This window comes from Lissotriton vulgaris, chromosome 2_1 (assembly GCF_964263255.1).
Source record: "Lissotriton vulgaris chromosome 2_1, aLisVul1.2, whole genome shotgun sequence".
In the NCBI taxonomy this organism is placed as follows: Eukaryota; Metazoa; Chordata; class Amphibia; order Caudata; family Salamandridae; genus Lissotriton; species Lissotriton vulgaris.
The window spans coordinates 1,231,586,441-1,231,611,977 of NC_141687.1; positions in this window are offsets into that span (position 1 = coordinate 1,231,586,441).

Here is a 25,537-nt window from a genome sequence, read left to right on the forward strand (position 1 = left end):
TGTGGATCTGTCATTACTCCAACCAACGCAAAAGGCAGTCGTTTCTTTATCAAAATGGCCGTGCCGCAGGCATATGAGGAGTATGACGAGAAAAACCTGTTGTGCGCCCATTTGACAGCAAACACACCTGAGGACCGTGGGTCAATATGTGTTTCCTGTAGCAATGCTATACTTATTTGCTGTGGTCTAGATATGACAATATCTGTCTGCGCTTCCTCGGACCCCCCGGGCCCTAACATTCCAGGACATGACATTCAATTGCTTGTTATCCACCATATCCGTCATATTGTTTTGCATGGTGATACCTGAAGTAAAGTAGTGCTACATAGAACCTCTTTCGAACAGCACGAGAGTCGCAATTAAAAACTCCATATCATAAGAATTGCCTGAACATACATTTATCAACCCACACCCCACCCTCCCCCACCCACTGAAGCAACCCAATCATGCCAGTACTGTCCATCCCACCCCCCTCCCCGGGACCCATTAAGCACACCAATCTCATAACTTTTCCTGATCAATAACCAGAACGTGTTTAAACAAGAGGGGGATCACCAGTAGGGAGGAATACTGCTAGGTGGTCCATGGGTACCTCTCGCCGTTTGGGGAATGCCTGTGCCGTCAAGCACGTCCCTTAATAGGCCTCGAGGGTGCCTGGTCTTTTCCAATCTACATGTCCCCTATGCATGAGAACTCTCATCCTTGCCATCATTTGCCCCAACAGTATGAGGCCACATATGGGAGGTAGTCCCGTCGTCTTCGCGGTGTAAGGTCTATGCTTAGTAGCCAAGGACATGTGGGCTATTTAGCTGCTCAAGTAGTCATCACTCTGAAGTCAGCAAGTGCGATCTTGGTGAGTCCTGCAGTGAGGAGGATGCTGCCCTGTGTTTCTTAAGGTGTTTTAGGAATTCCTCAACCTGCTGAGGCTTCGTGTAGTACGACTGTTTACCGTGGTAGGTAACTCGTAGGTGCGCAGATAACAAGAGAGCATAATCAATTTGGGCCTGTCTTAACTTTTGCTTCACAGCAAGGAATTTACGTCACTCCTCTTGTACGTGGATGGTAAATTCCGGGTACATAGTGAAGAGCACTCCCTCATAGTATAGCTGCTTCTTCTCTCTCACCACCTTTAGGGCCACATCCTTGTCAATATATAATTCAATAAGCGTGCAATGATGGGTCTAGGGGTACTGCCAGGAAGAGGTTTCGGTCCAAGCGAGCAATAAACGATAAAATGAGGAGATAACCATTCCGCACCCACCACTTCCAGCAATAACTTTTCAATATACTCTTCCATTTTACCCGTATTGGCGCTCTCCGGTATTCCTCGCACGCGAATGTTGTTCCTCTGACTGCACGCTTCAATGTCCTCTTTCTTAGCTGCTATTACTTTTAGCAACTTTTCAATCTGTGTTATTGTGGTATGGATACGGGTTGCATTATCTTCAGTCTCTGATATGCGGTGTTCTGCCTCTTTTATGCGCTCCTCGTGTTTATCCATTTTATGGGCTATCGAATTCATGCGTGTGGATAGGGTATCCATCTTATCTGCCATGTTTCCGAAACTCTGACTTACTTCTTGGAGGATCGCCTGCATATTGTTACCAGGTGTGGACTGCAAACACTGCAACAGGCCTTCTGCGCCAAGGTCAGTCTCTGTTGTCTGTAGATACGTGCCTTTCTTTGCCTCAAAAGTAAGGCCTGGCTGGCGCGCATCTGTTCTACCCATGCTGAGCGCAGCAGTTAGAAAGGATGTGGGGTGCAAGGCACTGAAGCTATGCCAAACGTGATCATGGCCAGTCAATACATGAATTCTGTGCTTGCCTAGGGTCCATAAAGTTAGCCATTCCTCTGATGGCCATCACCTCACCTGAGGATCTTCATTAACAAGGGTATGGGGGGTTATTTCAGGAGTACTTACTTGCTGGGGGAGATTGGTGATGCGCCCTCTCCAACTATGCGCACCATCTGCCCACAAATTCTCAAGAACTCTGTTGCGGCTCCTCCACTTAGGCATTCTGTAGTGTTTCTGCAAGTTAAGGCAGAACTCAGCGCCCTCCTGAAGAAGCCCACCGTAGACCCCACGGACCTCAAGAACTTCCACCCCATATTGCTCCTCCCATTTCCTGCCAAAGTCATTGAGAAGACCGTCAACAAGCAACTCGCTGCCTTCCTCGAGACAAACGGATCCCTTGACCCCTCACAGTCCGGTTTCTGAGCTAACCACAGCACCGAGACCGGCCTCATCGCAGCTACCGACGACATCAGATCCCTGCTTGACAAAGGGGAAACAGCTGCCCTCATCCTCCTGGATCTCTCAGCAGCGTTCGACACAGTATGCCAACGCACACTAATACAGCGCCTCAACAACACTGGAATCCAAGGGAAGGGCCTGGAGTGAATCATCTCGTTCCTCGCCGGAAGAACCCAGAGAGTCCGCCTCCCCCCGTTCCGATACACGGCCACTGAAGTCATCTGCGACGTACCCTAAGGATCCTCGCTCAGCCCCACCCTCTTCAAGGTCTACATGAGCCCCATAGCAGCCCTCGCACGCCAACACAACCTTAACATCATTTCCTACGCAGACGACACCCAGCTGATTCTCTCCCTCACCAACGACCCCGCCACCGCCAGAGCCAGCCTCCAGGAAGGAATGAAAGATGTTGCAGATTGGATGAAGACCAGCCACCTGAAACTGAACTCAGACAAGACGGAAGTCCTCATCCTAGGATCATCCCCCTCTGCCTGGGACGACTCCTGGTGGCCCCCTGCCCTGGGCACCGCCCACAAGCCAACAGACCACGCACGCTGTCATGATATGGTTTTTGGAGCGTTTACTGTTTTGGTTCCGTCCTGAAGGAGAGACGAACCACAACTACCAGAATGCCTGGCAGTGGGGAGGCGTCAACTTCTATTTAGTTCCCCGCCTGCCGAGGCGCTGTGTACGTGATTCTGGATTTTGGGACCAATGTGCTTTGAACCAGTGATTCTCGCGTTTGGCAGTGAACCGGCCAAAGCGGAGATTGCTTCTTCTGACACTCGTTGTGCGGTGGCTGCCGTGTGCAGGCTTCCGGTGTTCCCCTTCTTGCCCCGGCTTGTATTCCAGGAGGCCGCTTTTGGAAGATTACTTTCTCTCGGCTGAGAGATAGACAAGCGGGGAGCGCTGCTTCCCGTTTACGCGTTCGGCGGCTGCTGAACGCGGTTCAAACACCGGCTGGTGTTTACCGATATCCAGAAGGAAAATAGAGGCTCATTGTTTTCCTGGTGTAAAAGGATTCGGGGGTTGTAGCCTCTTGTGGAAATCGTGAGTACAAGCGCTTTGAAAGAGGCGCGTTCCTGAACTTTGTTGAGATTTCATAGACGTTTTGAGAACTCAGTTGTTTACTCCAATCTCCGGACATTGGGAGTGCGAGACTTTTGTTCTATTCGTGGAATCTCCTAGAGTCCTACAAGACTCTGCACTTTAGTTTTTGGCATATATTCCTCTTCTTTTTTCGTTTTAAGAGGTTTCATTCAAAGGATTTATATTTTGCTGCAAACCCAGGAAGGCTGGAAGATTTGTGTGTCTAGGTGGAAGACGTTTATTCCACTACCTACCAAGAGGGAGAAGAAGAGATTTCAGTTAGTGCCCGTGCCTCCCTTCCCGTTCCAGTCCCTTCCTGACCTTTCCCTCGCCTGATTTCCTTATGCTCTGTGGTATTTGATATTCAGAATGTAGGGCAGTCTGGAGGTGGACCCCTATATAGCATCGCCCTGATCCTAAGGATACGCGGTCGTGACACACGCCACCTGGGCTTCAACCTGGACTCCTCCCTCACGATGACCAAACAAGTCAACGCTGTCTCGTCAACCTGCTTCAACACCCTGCGCATGCTCCGAAAGATCTTCCGATGGATCTCCGCCGAAACCAGGAAGACGGTCGCCCAGGCCCTCGTCACCAGCCGACTGGACTACGGGAACACCCTCTACGCGGGAACCACAGCCAAACTCCAGAGAAGACTCCAGCGCATACAGAACGCCTCCGCACGACTCATCCTGGACATCCCCCGCCACAGCCACATCTCTGCCCACCTGAGAGACCTGCACTGGCTCCCCGTCAGCAAGAGAATCACGTTCAGACTCCTCACCCACGCAAACAAGGATCTCCACGACTTGGGCCCCAAGTACCTCAACAACCGCCTCACATTCTACACACCCACCCGCCAGCTCCGCTCAACCAGCATCGCCCTCGCCACCGTCCCACGCATGCGCAGAGCCACCGCCGGAGGAAGATCCTTCTCATACCTGGTGGCCAAGACATGGAACTCCCTCCCCATACACCTACGACTGACCCAGGACCATCTCTCCTTCAGGAAACAACTCAAGACCTGGCTATTCGAGCAGTAGGGTATCCCTCTCCTCCCAGCGCCTTGAGACCCTAGCGGTTGAGTAGCGCGCTTTACAAATTTGCTGATTGATTGCTTGAGTGTTGACATCAGTTTCCCCGCTATTGACACTGGCTAAGGTGGTGTCTGCCCCTGCGTGTCACACTCTGCCCTCTGCATCAAACTCAATGTGCTCCGCAATGTGCGCCCGTTATGCCGCCTCCACCTATGAACGATCCGCCACTCATGCGCCGCTTCAGCCCTGCAGGCTGTTTTGCTTCCTCCCTGCAGTTCTCTGAGGGTATAGCGCTGCACTTCAGGCTCCTCGCCTTATTGTGAGAGCGTGAGTAGCAGCGCTGTTGTGGTGACACTCACTGCTCTCACGCTACCTCCATTGCTTCAGTCCGGCCCAGCTGCCACGTGCGGACCACGGTGCTCGCGTGATGAGCAGCACCTCGGCCGCTCAATGCCCCATCTCAGTTGTCCAAACAGACAGCTGCTGTGTCGGTAGGCTGCACCGGAGCGCTCCCAAACTTGGAGCGCTGATGCTTCAACATATGGGCTACACTCGTCGCTGCATTCCCAGCGATTCTCATCCTCGGGACCAGGATTATTTCAGGATGCCTGCACCAGGCTATAGGAGCCTCACTCCATGGCGGCCATTCCTCTCGTGCGCCACCTAGCGCCCCCAAAAAGAGACACTTTGCCAAACAACTTATGTCCTTATTATCTAATATTAAACATCTAGACCACCAATACTATACTTCCACTATACTTCCACTTTGTTATCCAATCTGTTTTTGTTACTTAAAACCATTGCTATAGAAAGCGAAACTGGAAAAACAAACTATCCAGGTTTAAGATCCTATACATATAAAAACAGTCTTGTAGTTACCAGTGTGATCACATTGCTGTGCTAGGCCTGAAATAAAATGGATTAAGACAGAAGGTACTAAACCAATCTGCATGATCTTGTTTGGGCTAAATTTAAATCTAATGGAATAACTACAGGCAATGCTTCATCCATACTGCTTTGCAGTACTGCTAGCTATTAAGGAGGATGTAACAAAGTGGGAAAACTCCTAGCTAATTATTTAAAAGTCCAAAAACAACGTACCATAATTAACTCTATTTAGTGTTCTAGTGGGGAGCAGTTGTCAAAGGTTCAAGATATTTTAGAGGAATTTAGGAAGTGCTAGCAAAATGTATATTCTTAAAAATCTCCTGCTCACCCTTCTCTTATTTAGACATATTTAAAAGATATTGTATCTCAAACCTGCAGTACTATTAATTTTCCATCTCTGGAACATGATTTTATTTAATCTTACCATCCATCTCTTTTTAAAATGTTATTCTCCTTATTGTTCTTTAATACTTTTCGGTCTTCACTTACTGTTTCCTTGTTTCCCTTCTCCTCCACTATTCTTCTTTCCTGATGAAATTCGTAAAATATAAACAGCTTTAGTACCATATACATGGACTTCTATCCTTGTTGGCTTCATTTAGCATTTTGCTGTAATTAAATGTACTTATTTATGCCTCTATTCTAAATAAAGCTGATTAAACAGAAGAAAAATAAAAAATTTGAAAATGCAACTTTTAGAAAATTGCCATTTTCCTGCCTAAGCCATTCAGTGCCTGTAGCCAGTCTCTTGGTCACATGACTTGGTGTCGCCTCACCTACGCTTGAATAGACTGTGTCCTGCCTCCACACAAATGGCTGCATACCCCCCATTAATTAGTCTGGAGCCAGGACAGGAAAAGTGGGATGATTGGGAATATCAAAGGGAATTTCCTGAAGCCTCCCCCCCTTCTAGAGGAAGGGCACCAGGTATAAATATTGGACCTAAGACAACACCTCATCAGTACATTTCTGGATCTGTGGTTACTCTGCCAGGAAGAAGGACCGCTGTGCTATTGGAAGAATTGCCACTCTGCTGGACTGCTGATCTGAAGGACTGCTATCCTGCTATGCTAACCTGCTGCCCTCTTGCCTGGATGAGAAGGACTGGATCTCCAACTCTGAACTCAAGACTAGGGTTGGGCGGAATTTGCGTAATCGCGTTATGCAAATCTTTGCGAAAACGTCAAAAATCTCTGCGAACGCGCGGAAATATCGCGAAGACGTGGAAGTGCTTGTCACACCTGTTCGCGATGTTTTTTGAGTGATCGCGTTGGAAATGTGTCACCAACTTGGCTATCAACATCTCGTGGATCACGCGAACGGATCGGAAAACTCATCCCGAACGCGGGGATCCCGGTAAGGCAATCGCGCGCGCAAGAACGCATTTTCAAAGCGGGAACATGAAAAGAATCTAGGCTGTGAATCGCGGAAATTTTGACATTTTCACGCTCTCCGCAGAACGCGAAAATATAGCAATTTCCGCGAGCCGATCGGAATTTGATGCCCAACCCTACTCAAGACCTCACAGTAACTCTGAGGGCTAGTTGGGAGGCCTCCTGATCAGAAGCCTCAGGCACATGACAGGCTTCTAACAACCTTGAACTCAGCACCTGGACTCTGACATCTGTGAGTCCTGCCCTCCAAATGGGTGCCTCCCCAGCCTTGGACTATTGAAAGTGGGCCTGAAGGTGGTCTGCCAAGCCTAGCTGTGGTCCCCATTGAAACCGACGGAAAGCCCTGCAAAGCCTCACCACACTGCTGCCACCTCATCGAAACCAATGCAAAGTTACGATGCCCAGCTCCCCGGTACTGAAACAAAGCGATACAAAGCCTCAACACAGCTTCATCGTAAGAAAAGTAGGAAGCTGCATAGTCACGTAAAGCAATGCCACGCAGACCGTGCATCAGGATTTAAGGTACTGTGTTCAGCGAACCAAAGTGGGTCTCTGTAGCTGGCCCGCAGTCCATCGTAGTCGGCCTGAACTTGTGACTTTGTCCTGGTCCAGGGTGACCAGATGACCAAAGTTAGCGATTCATGCTTCTTCGTATTATTTCCACTGAAATCTTTAACATTGCATATCTCCAGGTCTACTGATTGGATTTTTGTTCTTTTGGGATTGTTTTATTTATTAGCATTTGTTCTATTATTCTAAATGGTGTGGGTTTTTTCTTGTGCTGTGGCTTCAATGTATTATTATTTGAAGTGTTGCACAAATACTTTACACATTGCCTTTAAGTTAAGGCAGACTGCTCTGTACAAGCATCCAGAAGGTTGAGCACAGGGTTTTTTTATAATTGGCTTGTCCCTCACCCTGCCTAGGATTGTTGTTGCTACTTGATCAGCATTCACACCCCAGTCAACCAACAACCCAATTTCACCAGACAGAGCTACCTTCCCCAACATGGGGAAGGCGTTGCCAGACAGTGGAAGACTCTTGTGCTCCTCTCAAGCTTAGACAAGACCCCAGTGAAAACGTTGGGAAGTACATGTGAATACCCTGGCCCTACTTTCTCAAAGAACTATGGCTCCAGGCACCATCCATAGCCTCATTCAAAACTGAAAAGCAGAGTTTTGCCAACTTCCCGGCTTGAAAAATCTGAAAACATCTGTCTGTTAATGCTCGTCAGCTGTGAAATCGTGTTTTGCTCTGTAATGCCACTGGTGATGTTTGTCTTACTTAATACTGGTTTTCAAGGCAATGGCCAAGTAGATCAAATAGGGTTAGTATGGGATTGCCAGCTTTGACTCCTGTCCATGATTCGTGTGTTTTTGCATACAAAACTGCCTCAGTGAATCAAACGTAATACATTTCATACATTCCTTATTATGGCTATAAGCTTCCTTCTTGGCAGGTGCCAGGAGAGAGGTTATTTAGGATGGACCTTGCTCTATATCTGGGGGTAGGATATGAAAGCCTCCTTACTGGTGAACACTGCCAGGGAGCAGAAGGCACTTCTTTATAGTCCTCAATCAGTGTCTGGGCCTTGGGAAAGCGCTCTAATCACAATCCATCTGGACCATCTGGACCAAGCCCCTAAGAATATGGTTCAGCATGAACAGTGCCCCACACCATGGACGACGCTGGCTCCAACGAAAGGAGGTAGAGATCAGAGTAGGAGGGGGAGCATATAACATTGCACACATTCCTCCTACTTTACCCGTTAATAAACTGCATATAAAATGGGAGGGAGAAAGAACTGAGCGTCAGGACATTAGTTATTCGAGTTTCTATCCGGCTTGCCTACAATTAGTAAAACGGTGACATTACAAGATATAGGTGTTCCCCTTTGGTCTCAGCTTGACTTCCTGTTTTCACCAAGGTTATGTTTTTTTTATGATTCTGATCGATGCTGACAAACATCAGCAATAATGATAATGTAGCCATAACATCATTGTTATGTGTTAATAAGTCGGATGAGTACCTCTCCTGCACTACCCTTACCCAAGACCACTGATTTGTTCAAGCTATTTTCGGAATGTGGATTTTGGTGCTAGATAGTAAACATAGTGCTGTGTTTCTGAGACCCAGGAAGATCATCATCAGGCATGACACGCCACAAGCATAGACCCTGTATGGTAAAGCACCCTTTTTCAAGTTTTGAGCTACTGTGGATGAACCTGTTCACTGACAACGGCAACGAAAAGTTCAGTGTGTTCTGTCCATGGTAAAGAAAAGCATTGTCCCTCTTTAGGGGATCTGGTACTTTTTACCCTCTCTGTACCTACTGTCACAGAGCCCCTCACAAACATATGAACCTTCTCCTATGTTCTTTAGAATATGCCTATACTTGCTTCACACTCGCTTGAATTGTATATTACATACAGGCACCAGTTGGTGATAGTTGTTGCTTACAGGAGTTCTAAAAGAAGTTGTTTACCTGCAGAATGCATTTGTGAAAGACGTTTCGATGGCCTATTAAACCTCTACCCTCCATTTCATCTTCTAAATGTAAAACCAGTACTTGTATAGCACAAATCTCCCCCGAAGGGGTATCTCGGCGCTGGGGACTGTTGGGAAGATTAAGCAAGCTATTGCCCAGAGTCGCATGGTGCTGGATAGTCCCTTGCCACCGTAGCCAGAGATCGAACCGTGATCCTCAGCGTCCAGAATCAGTCGCCCTGGCCGCGGCGCCACACCTCTTCTCCGTTAAGACTGGCTGTGTTGTGTTTTGTGGTAATAAAAGTTTAAGAAACATTTGTGTGCAAGTCGTTTTTTACCCCTTTGATGTGGTTAGTTCGGTTTTTGATTTCCTTTTCTACATCAGACTATCTCCGTGAAACTGCTCTCAGGACTGTCAGCTGGGCTTCCGTCATGAACTTTCACTGCGCCATTTAAAACCGATTTGTTTTATTTTCGGACAAGTAAGATTTCCCTTTCTAAATTCTAGTTGAATTAATGTGCTAAGCAATATAGACACATTATTTATTATCACTCGAGATTGTAGGGCAGCAGTTTGTCATCTGAAGCGGCATTTTGCAAATAATCCCTGACATATGATCGGACACTTTTCCTAGCATGTGACATACCTCAACCATTAAAGTACCAGACAGTAGCACATGTTACAACATGAAATAATTAGCAATTACTTACTGCATTTCGTTTTTTGTTAATTAAAGCCCTGGTGCTGCGTGACACGCTGCTTGCTTCATGAATTATTGCAGCTGCACAGTATGCTGGGGCGGGTGAAAAGTCGGGACCTTAATCTATCAATCAATCAATCAATCATAGGCATTTATAGAGCGCTCTACTTACCCGGAGGGTCTCAAGGCGCTGGGGGGGGGGGGGGGGGGGGGGGTGCTACCCGAACAGCCAGGTCTTGAGCTTCTTCCTGAAGGCGAGGTGGTCTTGGGTCAGGCGCAGGTCGGGAGGGAGGGAGTTCCAGGTCTTGGCGGCCAGGTAGGAGAAGGACCTTCCTCCTGTTGTCGTTCTTCGGATGCGGGGGACGGCGGCGAGGGCGTGACTGGCTGATCGGAGGTGTCGTTTGGGAGCGTAGAAGTTGATGCGGTTGTTGAGGTAGCTCGGGCCTTGGTCGTGAAGAGCTTTGTGTGCGTGGGTAAGGAGACGGAAGGTGATTCTCTTGTTGACCGGGAGCCAGTGCAGGTCTTTTAGGTGTCCGGAGATGTGGCTGTGTCGTGGGATGTCGAGGATGAGTCTGGCTGAGGCGTTCTGGATCCGTTGGAGTCTCTTCTGGAGCTTGGCGGTGGTTCCGGCGTAGTGGGCGTTGCTGTAGTCCAGACGGCTGGTGACGAGTGCCTGGGTGACAGTCTTCCTGGTCTCGGTGGGGATCCACCGGAAGATCTTCCGTAGCATGCGCAGGGTGTTGAAGCATGACGAGGAGACGGCGTTGACTTGCTTGGTCATGGAGAGGGAGGAGTCCAGGATGAAGCCCAGGTTGCGTGCGTGGTCTGTCGGTTTGGGTGCGGTGCCCAGGGCGGGGGGCCACCAGGAGTTGTCCCAGGCGGAGGGCGAGGATCCCAGGATGAGGACTTCCGTCTTGTCCGAGTTCAGCTTCAGGCGGCTGGTCGACATCCACTCGGCTACCTCTTTCATCCCTTCGTGCAGGTTGGCTCTGGCGGCGGCGGGGTCGTTGGTCAGGGAGAGGATCAGCTGGGTGTCGTCGGCGTAGGAGATTATGTTGAGGTTGTGTTGGTGTGCGATGGCCGCGAGGGGGCTCATGTAGACGTTGAAGAGGGTTGGGCTCAGCGAGGATCCTTGAGGGACGCCGCAGATGACTTTGGTGGCCTCTGACTTGTACGGTGGTAGACGGACTCTCTGTGTTCTTCCGTCGAGGAAGGAGATGATCCATTCCAGCGCCTTCTCCTGGATTCCGACGTTGCTGAGGCGCTGCACTAGGGTGCGGTGGCAGACGGTGTCGAAGGCCGCGGAGAGGTCTAGTAGGATGAGGGCCGCTGTTTCTCCGTTGTCCATCAGGGTTTGGATGTCATCGGTGGCAGCGATGAGGGCGGTCTCGGTGCTGTGGTTGGCTCGGAAGCCAGACTGTGAGGGGTCGAGGGATCCGTTCGTCTCGAGGAAGGCGGCCAGCTGCTTGTTGACGGTCTTCTCGATGACTTTGGCTGGGAACGGGAGCAGCGAGATGGGGCGGTAATTCTTGAGTTCGGTGGGGTCCGCTGTTGGTTTCTTGAGTAGAGCGCTGAGTTCGGCATGCTTCCAGCTCTCAGGGATGGTGGCGGTGGTGAAGGAGGTGTTGATGATGTCCCGCAGGTGGGGTGCGATGACGGCGTCGGCCTTGTTGAAGACGTGGTGAGGGCAGGGGTCGGTCGGAGATCCGGAGTGGATGGAGTTCATCATGCGGACGGTTTCTTCGGTGCAGATCGGAGTCCAGGCGCGGAGGGTGGTGGTGGGGGGCGGTGGTTCGGTCGAGTTGGACGTGGCGTTCGTCGGTTGGGTGTTGAAGCTATTGTGTATGTCTGCGATCTTGTTGTGGAAGTAGGAGGCGAGGGAGTTGCAGAGTTCTTGCGATGGGGTGATGTCGTTGTTTCCGGCGTTGGGGTTGGAGAGCTCTTTCACGATGTTGAAGAGTTCCTTGCTGTTGTGTGCGTTGTTATCCAACCGGTCCTTGAATGCAGTTTTCTTGGTGTCGCGGATCAGTTGGTGATGCTTCCGGGTGGCAAGCTTGAGGGTGGTCATGTTGTCCGGTGTTGGCTCCCTTCTCCAGGCTTTCTCGAGGGCTCGGCAGTTCTTCTTGGAGCTCTTGAGTTCGTCGGTGAACCACGGGACCTTCTTGCTGCCGGGTCTGCTGGGCGGGGTCCTCAGTGGGGCGAGTTCGTCCGCGCAGTTGCTGATCCACTTCGTGAGGTTGTCGGCGGCCTGGCTAGGGTTCGCTGAGCTGGCGGGAGGGTGCTGGCTCAGGGAAGCGGCGAGCTGGTCGGCTGTGATCTTGCTCCAGCTTCTGTGGGCGACGTGTTGCTGGTGGTGGTGGGTCGTCGTTCTTCTGAAGGTGAAGTGGACGCAGCTGTGGTCCGTCCAGTGGAGTCCTGTGGCGTGGCTGAAGGCGATGTCTTTGCTGGATGAGAAGACGGCGTCGAGTGTGTGTCCGGCGAGGTGGGTGGGGGTGGTCACCAGTTGCTTGAGTCCGAGGTTGGCGAGGTTGTCGAGCAGGGTGGTGGTGTTGCGGTCGTTGTTGTTCTCCAGGTGGAAGTTGAGGTCCCCCAGGAGGATGTAGTCAGCGGAGGGGAGGGCATGCGGGCTGACGAAGTCGGCTATGTCCTCGCTGAATTGGGTGCGTGGTCCCGGGGGTCGGTAGATCAGGGTGCCTCTGAGGGTGGTCTTTGGGTCGGTGTGGATCTGGAAGTGTAGGTGTTCGGCGGTGGTCAGGATGTCGTCGGTGTAGGTCGTGATGCGGATGGTGTCCCTGTGGATGATGGCGATGCCTCCTCCTATCTGGTTGGCGGTGCGGTCCCTCCGGGTGATCTTGTAGCCCTCTTGGATGGTGATGGCGATGTCGGGTGCTGAGGAGGCGTTCATCCAGGTCTCCGTGAGGAAGGCAACGTCAGGAGCAGTGGTGTCGATGAGGTTCCAGAGTTCGATGGCGTGTCTGTGGACTGAGCGGGTGTTGAGCAGGATGCACTTGAGGTGGTTGCTGCTGGTGTTCGTCTTGGCGGGTGCTGGTGCGAGGCAGGTCCGGATGCAGGTGAACTTGCAGGCGGTACAGCAGAAGGGTCCGTGGGAGCGTCTCGGGGTGGCACGGTAGCATCCCGGGACTCGTCCGTCGTTGAGTGCGATGAGGGTGGCGGCGTCGTACGTCCGGCGGGTGGGCTGGGAGCTGCGGGGGCCAGGGGTCCTGGCACTGGGCGCGGTCCAGGCACGGACGGGCGCAGACGGGCTTACCTTTGGCGCACCTTCGGCGCTTAGTCGGCGCTCCCGCTGTGCGCGTCCGCTGCGCGGTCGCTGAGGGGGCGTCATAAGAGGGGAGTAGGGAGGGCGGGTCCGCTGGGAGGCGGGAAGGGGTTAACCAATCGTGTGGCGGGGGGGCGGGGCCGCAGGCAGGAGGCACGGGAATGGGACCAGCAGAGCGGGCGGCCCAGCGGCGGCTGGGGCGCTGCTGGCGGCGTCGGCGAGGGTCAGCAGGTAGGCAGGGTCAGTCCGACTCAGGAGGAAATACTTCTGATTCAACATCAAGATGGACGGGACCTGCCCTAATAATTAATCGTATAGCATGAATGATTGGTTAGGTAGAGAACGTAGGGCACTAAAGCTCCTATGATTTACTTATACTGAGCTTCGGCAAGGACTTCACGTCACCTCACCCGCTGTTTTTGGTGGTCCATGTGCGGGAAGGAGACCCTTATCTTGCACGACAAAGCATATGCTATTATCACGTACACTTTAACCTGTAGACCCGGGCCTAAGAAATAAGTGCCGGTGCTAAACACCAGAAAGCACCTGCACAAATTAAGCATTGCTTGAACCCTAGCAAGGTTTTTAGATTCCGGAGCACAGTGGCTTAGCTACACCTTTGGTCAACTGTGGCGTTCCTGGGTTTGCTACCCCGTGACGGCCTCAGGTAAAAGCAGGGGGGGGGGTAATTATGGGGATTGCTGCGATTTCTTCTTTTACCACCCTGCGACGGCCGCAGGTAACAGCGGGGTGGGAGGAGGGAGGGGCGCTGCCACAAAACTCATGCTACCCGAGGCGGACTGCCCCCTGCATCCCCTTGCTACGCCACTGCCTGAGCAATATCTTAGGTATGTGTGGCAGCTTTAACTTGGAAAAGACAATTTTCATAGTGCGCAGTTCTTACTTAGTTTTCCCATGGGTCCTTGGAATCTAAATTGATTCAGGAATTTTCTCCCTCAATAGATATGTATGTTCGACTAGTCCAGGGTTTGTTAATATCATTGTTTTTTCAGTGCCACATTACTTTGGCAGTGCCCTGAAAAGCAGCCTAGACGCAATACACCTTGTCTACTGAAAACACAATGTTTTATTGTCTGCTTTAGGACAGATGCCCAGTTTGGCATGGTCATGTTAAGAAATATAACCAACCGTTCATTTTCATTTTAGGATTCTAGAGGCCTAGCCAAATTGTCATTTTTAGTCCTTCTACTGATTTATCGACAGGGTAATGACGTTGAACATGAGTCTGTTGGACCTGGAAAAGTTATCAAAGTGCAGTTTGGTCCCCCTAGACCACGGGTACTCATAGTACAGCCTGCGAGCCGCCAGCGGCCCGGCAAGCCTTCCTAGGCGGCCCGCGGACCTTGCAGATGTCGTACCAGTGTTAAACATTTTTTTTTAAAGAATCTGCAAACACTGCCCATTGCAGCAGCGTGACTCTGAGAGACTCTGCTGCTCTGTGTGGGCCCGACGATTCCAGGGATAGTCAGAGTGGAGGGGCCTAAGAAGAGGTGAAATACAACAAAGCCTCATTAACATGCAAATGGTCTTTTAAAGACCTGTGAAGTGCTCGGTGCGGCTGTGTGTGTGTGTGCCCGGGAAGCTGTCTCAGCCTGGGCACACACAGGCAGGGTGAGATGACAGAGGATGACAGAGGGAGGTAGAGGGAGGGAGACCGAGGGAGAGGGAGAGGGAGGGAGGGAAAGGGAGGGAGACAAAGGGAGAGGGAGGGAGAGGGAGGGAGGGAAAGGGAGGGAGAGGGAGACAGAGAGAGTGAGACAGAGAAAGGGAGACAGAAAAGGGAGACAGAGAAAGGGAGAGGGAGGAAGACAGAGGGACGGGGACCGTGGGTGACAGACAGAGGGAAACCGACAGAGAGAGGGAGACAGACAGAGGGAGACAGAGGGAAACAGACAGAGGGAGGGAGGCAGATGGAGGGAGACAGACAGAGGGAGGAGGAAGTCAGAGGGAGGGAGACAGAGGAAGGGAGAGGGACGGAGACAGAGACAGAGGGAGACAGACAGAGGGAGGCAGACAGAGGGAGGCAGGCAGAGGGAGACAGACAGAGGGAGACAGATGGAGGGAGACAGACAGAGGGAGACAGAGGGAGGGAGAGAGACAGAGGGAGACAGACAGAGGGAGACAGACGGAGGATGACAGAGGGAGGGAGACAGAGGGAGGGAGACAGAGTGTGACCGACAGAGTGTGGCAGACAGAGGGAGACAGAAGGAGACAGACAAAGGAAGGGAGACAGACAGAGGGAGGAAGACAGAGGGAGGGAGACAGACAGAGGGAGGGAGACAGACAGAGAAAGGGAGAGGGAGGGTGACAGAGAAAGGGAGAGGGAAGGATACAGAGACAGGGAGAGGGACGGAGACAGAGGGAGACAGACAGAGGGAGACAGAAAGAGGGAGACAGAGGGAGGGAGACAGAGGGAGGGAGACAGAGGGAGGGTGACAGAAGGAAGGGGACAGCGGGAGGGAGACAAAGGGAGGGAGACAGAGGGTGACAGACAGAGGGAGACAGAGGAAGGGAGACATAGGGACAGAGACAGAGGGAGGGAGACAGAGGGACAGAGCCAGAGGGAGACAGAAGGAGACAGACAGGGGAAGGGAGACAGACAGAGGGAGGAGGGCGACAGAGGGAGGGAGACAGACAGAGGGAGGAGGGCGACAGGGAGGAGGGCGACAGAGGGTGGGAGACAGATAAAGGGAGACCGATAGAGGGGGACAGAGAGGAAGACAGAGGGAGGGAGACAGAGGGAGGGAGACAGACAGACAGAGGGTGACAGACAGAGGGAGTCAGAGTGAGGGAGAGGGCAGGAGAGAGAGGGAGACAGAGAGAGGGAGGGAGTAAGAGGGAGTGAGATAGTCAGAGTAAGTGAGACAGAGGGAGACAGGGAGAGAGAGAGAGATAGAGAGAGGGAGGGAGACAGAGAGAGAAAGAGAGAGAGATGTCTGTATGTTGGGTCTGGTGGCTCAGTGGACGAAGGCGTCCGCTGCAGGGATCTGAGTTCAACCTCATGGGCACAGTTTTTTTGTTGCTCTAGCCCCGCCCCCTCCCTTACTGACCCTGCCCCCACCCGTGCGGCCCTTGGACACAAACCACACTGTAAATTTGGCCTCTGAGAGAAAGTTTAAGAGTTAAAGGGAACCGCTGGTTTTGCTGTAGTCAGAGATCAATGGCACCTGTTTTTTGGCTGGGCTTTAACAGGACTTCGAGGTACATTGAACCATGTGGCCAAAGTCCCCCCACCATCTTTATGGACCAAGGAGTATGCCCTGGAAGACCCCATCACTGGATCAGCATCCTCAGCATCCTAAATCATTTTCGGCGTCTTGTATCCCTTTCATCAGGACCGCTCCATTGAAGTCTATTGTGGTTTGCCCATAGAGCCTGGAACTGAACTGGAGACTGTTTTGACTGTTAGGTAACTATTCTATCAGGTCCCTGAGGCTCACTCCCTGTGGGAGTGGTCTTCCCAAAGCAAGCTGGACTAGTAGTTTACAACTTTAGAAAGATTTTCCAATGTTTGACTATGAGTGCGATTCATTACAATGCCTCAATCAATCAATCAATCAATCAATCAATCAATCAATCAATGCATTTATAGAGCGCGCTACTCACCCGGGAGGGTCTCAAGGCGCTGGGGGGGGGGTAAGTTACTGTTCGAACAGCCAGGTCTTGAGCTGCTTCCTGAAGGAGAGATGGTCCTGGGTTCATCGAAGGTGGGTGGGGAGGGAGTTCCAGGTCTTGGCCGCCAGGTAGGAGAAGGATCTTCCTCCGGCGGTGGCTCTGCGGATGCGCGGTACGGTGGCGAGGGCGTGGCTGGTTGATCGAAGCTGGCGGGCGGGCGTGTAGAAGGTCATGTGGTCATTGAGGTACTTGGGGCCCAGGTCGTGGAGAGCCTTGTGTGCGTGGGTCAGGAGTCTGAACGTGATTCTCTTGCTGACGGGGAGCCAGTGCAGGTCTCTCCGCTGTCCGGTGATGTGGCTGTGTCGGGGGATGTTCAGGATGAGTCGTGCGGAGGCGTTCTGGATGCGCTGGAGTCTTTTTTGAAGTTTGTCTGTGGTTCCGGCGTAGAGGGTGTTCCCGTAGTCCAGTCGGCTGGTGACGAGTGCCTGGGTGACGGTCTTCCTGGTTTCGGTCGTTGAATGAAAAAAACAGTGAATTGTTGTTCCTTTAAAAGTTCATATCTCTTGAAACCTCTGGCAGATTTTGATCCTGGAGGTGTCATTTTAAGAATGAAAATACACATGTCATTTAAATAATAAATTCCTATAGCTGGCAATATGTCTTGCTGCTGACACCTACAGTGAGCTAAAGGTTACACATTTGAATTCTAGAACGGAAGACACAGTCTTCCATTCTTTTAAGGTTGATAAATAAAATTCCATTAAATTGGATGAGAAAAACATCTGTCATTTTCAGTGCTTAGAAAGAGCTGAAGTGCGGTCTTCAACGTTGTATACAAAATTATTATTATCAGATACTATGTTTTTCATGGTGTCAGTAGAACCTTTGTGACACATTCCTTCTTTTGTTTAACAAAAAGAAGAGAAGCAAATGTCATATCTGTGTAGTAGCAAATGACACCATTCCACTGATGAGAGGAAAGGCTGTGCTCTTATGGTACTGAGAAATAATAGGAAAAGGTAGAAAACTGTCTGTTCTAAGAGGATGAAGAGCACCCCAGTGGCAAAATGCTATGTTTGGAGCACCAACATTGTTACACCTCCTGATAAAAACCTGCAGCTGCAAGGGCTAGTTAGATGGGGATCCAGGGCTTGTTTCAGGAAAGGATAAACTGAGTTCTCAATGCTTTCTTGGTCTTCTCTTTCATTGTATGTTATAATTCAATGGCTGTATTCTACAAGACTATGTTGACACGCTGCAACACAAAACACCACAGGTTATAACTAAGTAGGAATGTCCAGTCAGAGTTCACAGAGTAAAATGGGCACATTTTTGTCAAGAGGGCGATTACTGTTCAGGTTTATGCAAACATTTGTAGTTCTCAAGCCAGGTGTAAGTTAAATCAATAGTTGATGAGAACGTGGATGAGATGGTAACACAAAATAACAAGTGCTGGAAATGGAAAACAAAATATTCTGGATTTCCATAAATTGTGGGTGGCACAAAGAGTGGAGCCAATGAGCCATTATTTTTAGGAAACTCTCACCCCAAATAAATAAGCAACAAGAAAAACAAATGTGATAGTAAAGTTGTTCTGATTTACCTAATTGGTCACAGAGAGACTGCCTTTTAAGATAGTTAAGGGAGTTATTTACTGCTATAAGCAGGCTGGAAAAATAAGTTCCTTAATGTGTGGTGCTCTAGGCAACTACCAAGTATTTGAAAGAGCTCTGGAACGTGTAGATAAGAATGTGATCTATTATCACCCTGGCTTCCTCCTCCACTGAGTATTCCCAGTAGTCTTCCCCTTGGCCCCATATTTCCCCTAGTCTTTCTTCTCTTTCTAATGATACTCTTTATGGTCCTCCTCTCACTTCAGGTCCTTCTCTTCCTCCTTTTTGTAATCACCCTCCAGTGCTTCTCCTCTTTGTTCTTCTAATCCTTGTTCTTCTCGTCCTTCTGTTCCTGACCACTGCTATTTCCTTCTACTGTAGGCCCTTATTTTTTTGGTTTTCTTGCAGATGCTCCTCCTGGTCCTCTTCCTCTTTGGGGTCCTGGGTGGTTCTCCTGGTCCTAGTTCTTCATGTCATTCTACTACACCTGGTCCAGGGACTACAACTTATCTTCTTTCCCCTGGCCCTACTCCTTAGCATCCTAATTTTCTTTTGGTGTTCCTCCTCCAAGTCCTTGTACTCTTTGGCTTCTGATCCTGTTGGTTAGTCTCCTTATGGTCCTCGTCCTACTCCTGGCCCAGTCCCTCAACCCCCTGGTTCTCCTCTTGGTCCTAGAATTGTAATATGTCCCATGCAGGCCCATTGTTGTTTTCCCTATGTTAGCATGAGCACCTTGCAAACTGTCCTTTGCTTTGCACATGTTACCATATCAACGTATTTTGCTTTGTGCCACACTGTACTTTCACGCAGAACCTGCTGTTGTTTTCACGGTCTGTTCTTTCCTGGGATTTGGTCTGCACACTGTAGACAAGGTCACACAACAATGCTCCTTGTTTTTCTGTTCTGGTCAGGTCCTAGCACCTAGACGAAACACACAAATGCAGCTGTTGTTTGGGAAGACGTACTTTTGTCATACAGGTATGCACAAATAGGTAATAACACACTTAGAGAGGGACCTTTCCAGGTAAGATATCGTGAACACACCTGAGATGTGGAGCGTTCATCTGTTCATGCTAAGGTACAGGATCTGCTGCCAAAACCCAGCGATCTTCTGATGTTTTAATCGTTTTGCTTCTGTAGAAGGGGAGGCATGTTAGGCTATTCTGTCTTATACAATGACAGCTCCTTTTATGATTGATGGATTACTTACTATGCTGACCGTATTTGTGTTAGGCCAACAAATATAAAAAAATGCCTTTTCCTGGTTTTTAGTAACAGATGATACTAACTGAATAGTCTCTCAGTTAAACCGTATTCTATGGTCAATTCTTGGAGTCCCACACCACAAGATAACAAATTCACAAATTTATCATTGAACTAGACAATTTAGTTACAACCCTTTGAATCTTCTTAATTACAAACAATTTGAGAAATGTGTCAATAGTGAACAAGAATCAGGTAAAAAAGGTTTTGCATTTTATATTCAGAATATTATTTAAAAAAAAGATCTGATCTGTTTGTTCATCAGTGTTCTATAAAAAATCTATTTAAAAAGCAAGAAACTGTCGACGCGGCACTTTGGTGAAAACGTTGGTCACCTTCTTCAGGACAATGCTTTCGTATATTAAAAACAATTCTTATGTCAATTTTGTGTTGCAGCTCGAATAGATTCACTTAACCTATTTTGGTTCCAGCTGTTCAGTTATACTCTAGGGCCGGATCTTTGTATGTGTCCTTTGCTCCTAGCATCATCTGCTCCTTTGTGTCAGTGGGTATTGATTGTTATGCCCAGCTTAATTAGGATGTCATGGGGCGATACTTTTCACTCGTTATTGTAATATCCTCTTGTTAAAAAAAATAATTTCAAAAATGTTTTCCCCTTCCAACTGATCTTTTCTCTTCCCAATTAGTTCTAGGGAACGTAAGTTCTAATTTATTCATTGAACTGGAATTCTTGACAGGAAAGCTCGTAGTCCCAGTGTTATTTACTGTGGAGACACAACTTTCTTAGAGCTTTCTGTTTGGACTGTTGTAGACCTTCTTGTTTGTAGTTTGTTGCAGCTACCGAATGGCAAAGGACAGTCGTGGAAGAGAACCCAGAAGATCATAATACCTCCTGAAAATTCAGAGTCAGGGGAGTACTTGGTGCAGACAAACTACAAACAAGAAGGTCTACAACAGTACAAACAGAAAGCTCTTAGAACCAAAATAGGTTTCCGGTATCACAAAGTTCTGTGAATCCATTCGAGCTGCAACACAAAATTGACCTAAGAATTGTTTTTAATATACGAAAGCATTGTCCTGAAGATGGTGACCAACGTTTTCACCGAAATGCCGGATCAACAGTTTCTTGCTTTTTAAATAGATTTTTTAACAAATGTAATGTCATGTTTTAATAAATTGTATGAAAAATCGTTTTTTTTTTATAGAACACTGATGAACAAACAGATCAGATATTTTTTTTAAATAAAATTCTGAATATAAAATTCAAAACCTTTTTTACCTCATTCTTGTTCACTATTGACACATATCTCAAATTGTTTGTAATTAAGAATATTCAAAGGGTTGTAACTGAATTGTCTAGTTCAGGGGTCTCCAAACCGGTCCTGGAGGGCCGGATCCATGCCAGATTTTTGGGATATCCCCATTGAGATACATGTAGTTATTTTAAAAATCTGGCATGGATCCGGCCCTCCAGGACCGGTTTGGAGACCCCTGGTCTAGTTCAATGATCGATTTGTGAATTTGTTATCTTGTGATGTGGGACTCCAAGAATTGACCATACTCATAGGTTACCATAGAATACGGTTTAACCGAGGGACTATTCAGTTAGTCTCATCTGTTACTAAAAACCAGGAAAAGGGATTTTTTGATATTTGTTGACCACAACCCCATTCCCTTTTTCTTTAAAAGGGTGTCTCCCAATATATATTTTTTGTCATATTTGTGTTAGGCACAGTCTTACTTATTGTGGCACGTATACTGCATACTAGAGCACAATAGTTAAAATTAACATTTTAAACTTTTCTTGTGCCTGACAGAACTTATTATGGACTAGTACGAGTGTGAGAGCGAAAGGGTGTGTCCTGCAACCATGATTCCTAAGAAGGTCGGGAGTGTTGTATTCTGAGGTGTTTATTCACTTGTGCCTCTGTGAGTGAGTAGAAGGGCACATGGGACACTAAAGCTAGCCAGTGCCGGGCTCATAGGTACTCAGGTGGTGGAAGGACTCAGGCCCTGGCTACTAAGGTTCTATGATCCCAAGCATAGTTCTGTGACTCCTCAAAATCCATGCAACAAATTAGTCCTCTCGATATTTCTCCTCTTTCTTCTGGGTCTACAGGTTCTGGACAGTTTGTTCCCGCTCCTGATCCTCATCTGCATGACCCAGAACCAATGGGCCTTGTACTTCTAGGGTTGGTCTTCCTTGTCTCATGATCTTTCACATTCCGACCCTCCTAATCTTCCTGGTCCTTGTTAATTCTCCTTGTCCTAGCCTGTCTGGACATTTTAGTACCCCTGGCCCATATCCTATACCTTATTCTCCTAGTCCTCTTCCTCCTGACCCTACTCCTCAGAATTCTTGTTCCAGTTTCCTTGGTCCTCCTCCAAGTCCTTGTGCTCCTTGCCTTTTGGAACTTTCCTCCTCCTCAACCTTTTCCTACTGGTCCTTCTGCCTCACCTGGTTCCTATCCTCCTCCCACTCATTTTCATCCTCCTGTACTTCTCCACTTCGTCCTTCTCTGCCTCTTAATCCTGTCCTATCCCAGCCTTCTTCCTTCTCCTCCTGGTTTTCCTATTGTTCCTCTTCTGAGTCCTGGCCCTTAACTCGGCCTGGTCCTTCCCCCTGTTGGACTTTTACCTCCTCATCCTAATCACTGAATACCTCCACTTCTTCCTGCCACTTTCTTGCCTCCTTTGGATTATCTTCCTCCTCCAATTCCCATTGCTCCATATAGTCCAGGTTCTTTTCTCCTTCTTGTCTACTCCTTGTCTGCTCTTGATTCTGGACCTCCTCCTAGTTCCACTCCTCAGCCTCCTGGTCCTCAATGGGGCACTTCATCCTATTCCTCCTCCTTCTCTGGCCCTTGTTCTTCTCATCATCATCACTACTCTCTTGGTTCTTCTATTTCCGACTCCTCCCCACCTATGATCCTTCATCACCTCCTCTTCCTGATGGTCTTCTTGTTCTCCTTTAGTTGTCCTCCTCTTTGTCAAGGTCCTCTTCTTCCTAGGCCCTGCTCCTCACTCAAATCGTATACTCAGTATCATGATTTTACTCCTCCTGGTTCTGAACCCCTCCTAACTAAGCGATCATTCTGAACTGGCACTCCTCCAAGTCTGAGTCCTGTTCCTTGTAATTCAAGTCTGGTCCTCATAGTCCTTGTCCTTCTGGACCAGCTCCTATGATGCTGGTCCCCTTGGACACCTTCCCTTATTCTACAAGGTCCCCGTAGTCCTGGCATCTTGGTTTGGTCTGACCATGCCCTAGCTCTCTTGGTTATCCCAGTCCTTGTCATCCTGGTTCTTCTAGTCCTTGTCTTCCTTGTTCTGCCAGTCCTTGACTTGGTCTCTTCTTGGTCAGATACCACCCCAGGTATTTGTGCCATTCACAATCCTCTTTCTAAATATCCGACTCCTGACTCTCTGAAGTCTGAGCCTGTTCCTGCAACTTTTTTTGTAAGTGTTAAAGAAGGCATTCATTTAGTAAGTATGCCAACATAATACAATAAATAAGAAAACTACACCATGGGCATTTGAAAAACAATGGTAAGTCATATATAAAGAAAGAAAGGAAAGAAAGGGGGAAGGGAAAGAAAAAGGAGGGGAAAAGGATCATATAATATCAATTTAAGCAAAACAGTTATCCATTAATGTTTCCAAATGCATAGGATTAGCATGTAACAGTGGATATATAATCATTAAATAACAATATTTACAAAAGTCAAGGAGGTTTGGGTTATGTAAAGATGTATTTTTAGCCGACACATTTAAGAACTCAGTTACAGGTAACCAAAGAAGATCTTTTTTAATAGCAAGCGTGATGGGATGAATGTAAGCTCTGTCTAGACTATGAATATAGCAGACTTTATACCACCATGCCTGAAAAGATACAGCAGATGCATCTTTCCGTGATTTAGTAGTCTGTTGAAAAGCAACAGCAAGGAGTAAATCAATTATACGTACATCAGTGGATTGAGTTGACCAAAGTTTGGAAATGCTTCCTTGAAAAATCTGAGTTAAAGAAAAAGGAATATATGTAAGATAGTGTTTATTTGTTGCCATACTCGAGTCCAAAATTTATGAATAAATGGGCATTTGATTAACATATGTTTGAGATCTGCTGATGAAGCAGTACATGACCAACACTTAGACGGCATGTTAGGATCAATGCTGTGTCATTCACCTGGGGTAATCAAAAGTCTATTATAAATGAAAAACAAAGTTTGAGTGATATTTGCTGCCCTGAAGACTTCCTTATTTTAGACCAAATTTTATTCCATATTGGAATAGGAAAAGACCTGTCCAGACCAGATTCCCAAGTACATTCTACTTCTAATTTATCTTGAATAAGGGGAATATCTGTTAAATGTTTATATATTTGAGAAGCGGAAGGAGAATTGAATAAAATCGTTCTTATGGGAGGAAGAGAGGAAGTAAGAGAAGGATTGTAGGATACATTATTATAAGAGGTTTGAGCTACTGAGGTCAAGGATAGGTATTTAAGTTGGCATGAAGAAGGGAGAGAAAAGTGGGATTGAATTATTGAAAAGAGAACACAGAGTCCATCTTGAAAAAGTTGATGAGTCCATTTAAGTCTGTGAGCTTACCATTCCTTCCAAAAATAAACTTGTTAAGTTTGATATGTTTATTATACAAAATTGCTGAATTTAAAAACTTTGTATGTTCATCTTGAGTAACGAGAAAAGTGGCTGAAATACTTTATGAACCTTTTTGAGAATAGGAAGAGAGTGTTAAAGAAGGATAAGACAGGGAGATATATTCTTCAAAAGATAATTAATGAAAAAACACATTTTCAACATCTACCCAGAAGGGGTAAAGTGAAGCATCACTTCCATTTTCCAACAATAGAAACGAAGATTGTTTGTGAAAAAATGCAATATGATAAGAGTGAAAGTCTGGAAAATGAACTCCTCCCGTGTCTTTAGGTCTTTTAAGTTTACAAAGAAACATTCTAGCCTTTTTATTCTGCCATAGAAACTTTGATAAAATACTGTATAATTTGTTATACTAAGATTTAGGGATAATAATTGGAATAGTGGATAAATAAAATATTATTAGAGGGACTATTAACATTTTTATAGTATCTAATCAACCCCCACCATGATCAATTTAAGGGGTGCCATTGAGCTATAGATAATGATAATATTGATTGGAGTTCCTTCAGATTTAGAGCAACAGTTTTTTAAAAAGAGGGACTGAACCATAGCCCAAGATATTTAATTTTACTTGAATTCCAATGAAAAGAGGAGGACGAGAAATCAGCATGAAAACATAACTTATTTAAAGGAAGAATTTCAAATTTATCAACATTTAGGGCCATATGTATCAAGCCGTTTTTGAATTGCAAAGGCCGAAATTTGCAGAATTTCGGCCTTTGGAATTTGCAAACGGCGGTTTTGCATTTTTTCCAATGTATCAATGAATCGCAATTTAAGGAATCGCAATAATTTGCGATTCCTTATTTTGCCATAGCATTTAAGGAATCGCAAATTTTGCGATTCCTTAAATGATATGTATGATACATTTTTGAAGTGCGAATTTGTGTTAAGGAATCGCAATTTACCACCAACTTGTAGTTGGTGGTAATTTGCGATTTCTTATAATAATGCCCTATTTGGCATTTGTGAGGGTGGTATGTGACACACATACATGCCCATAGGGCATGTATGTGTGCCACATGCACACACATGTAGATTTCAGGGGTGCAGCAGGGTGTCTTTGAGACACCCCTGCACCCTTGTAATAATTCTCAAATTGCGATTAGCAAATTGCGAATTCGCAATTTGAGAATTATTGCACCATCATTCCTATGGGCCTCCTGGCCCATAGGAATGCATTGGAAATCATTCTTTATTTTCGATTTCGCAAATTGCGAATTCACAAATAAAGAATGATAAGGAATCGCTAAAAAATAGC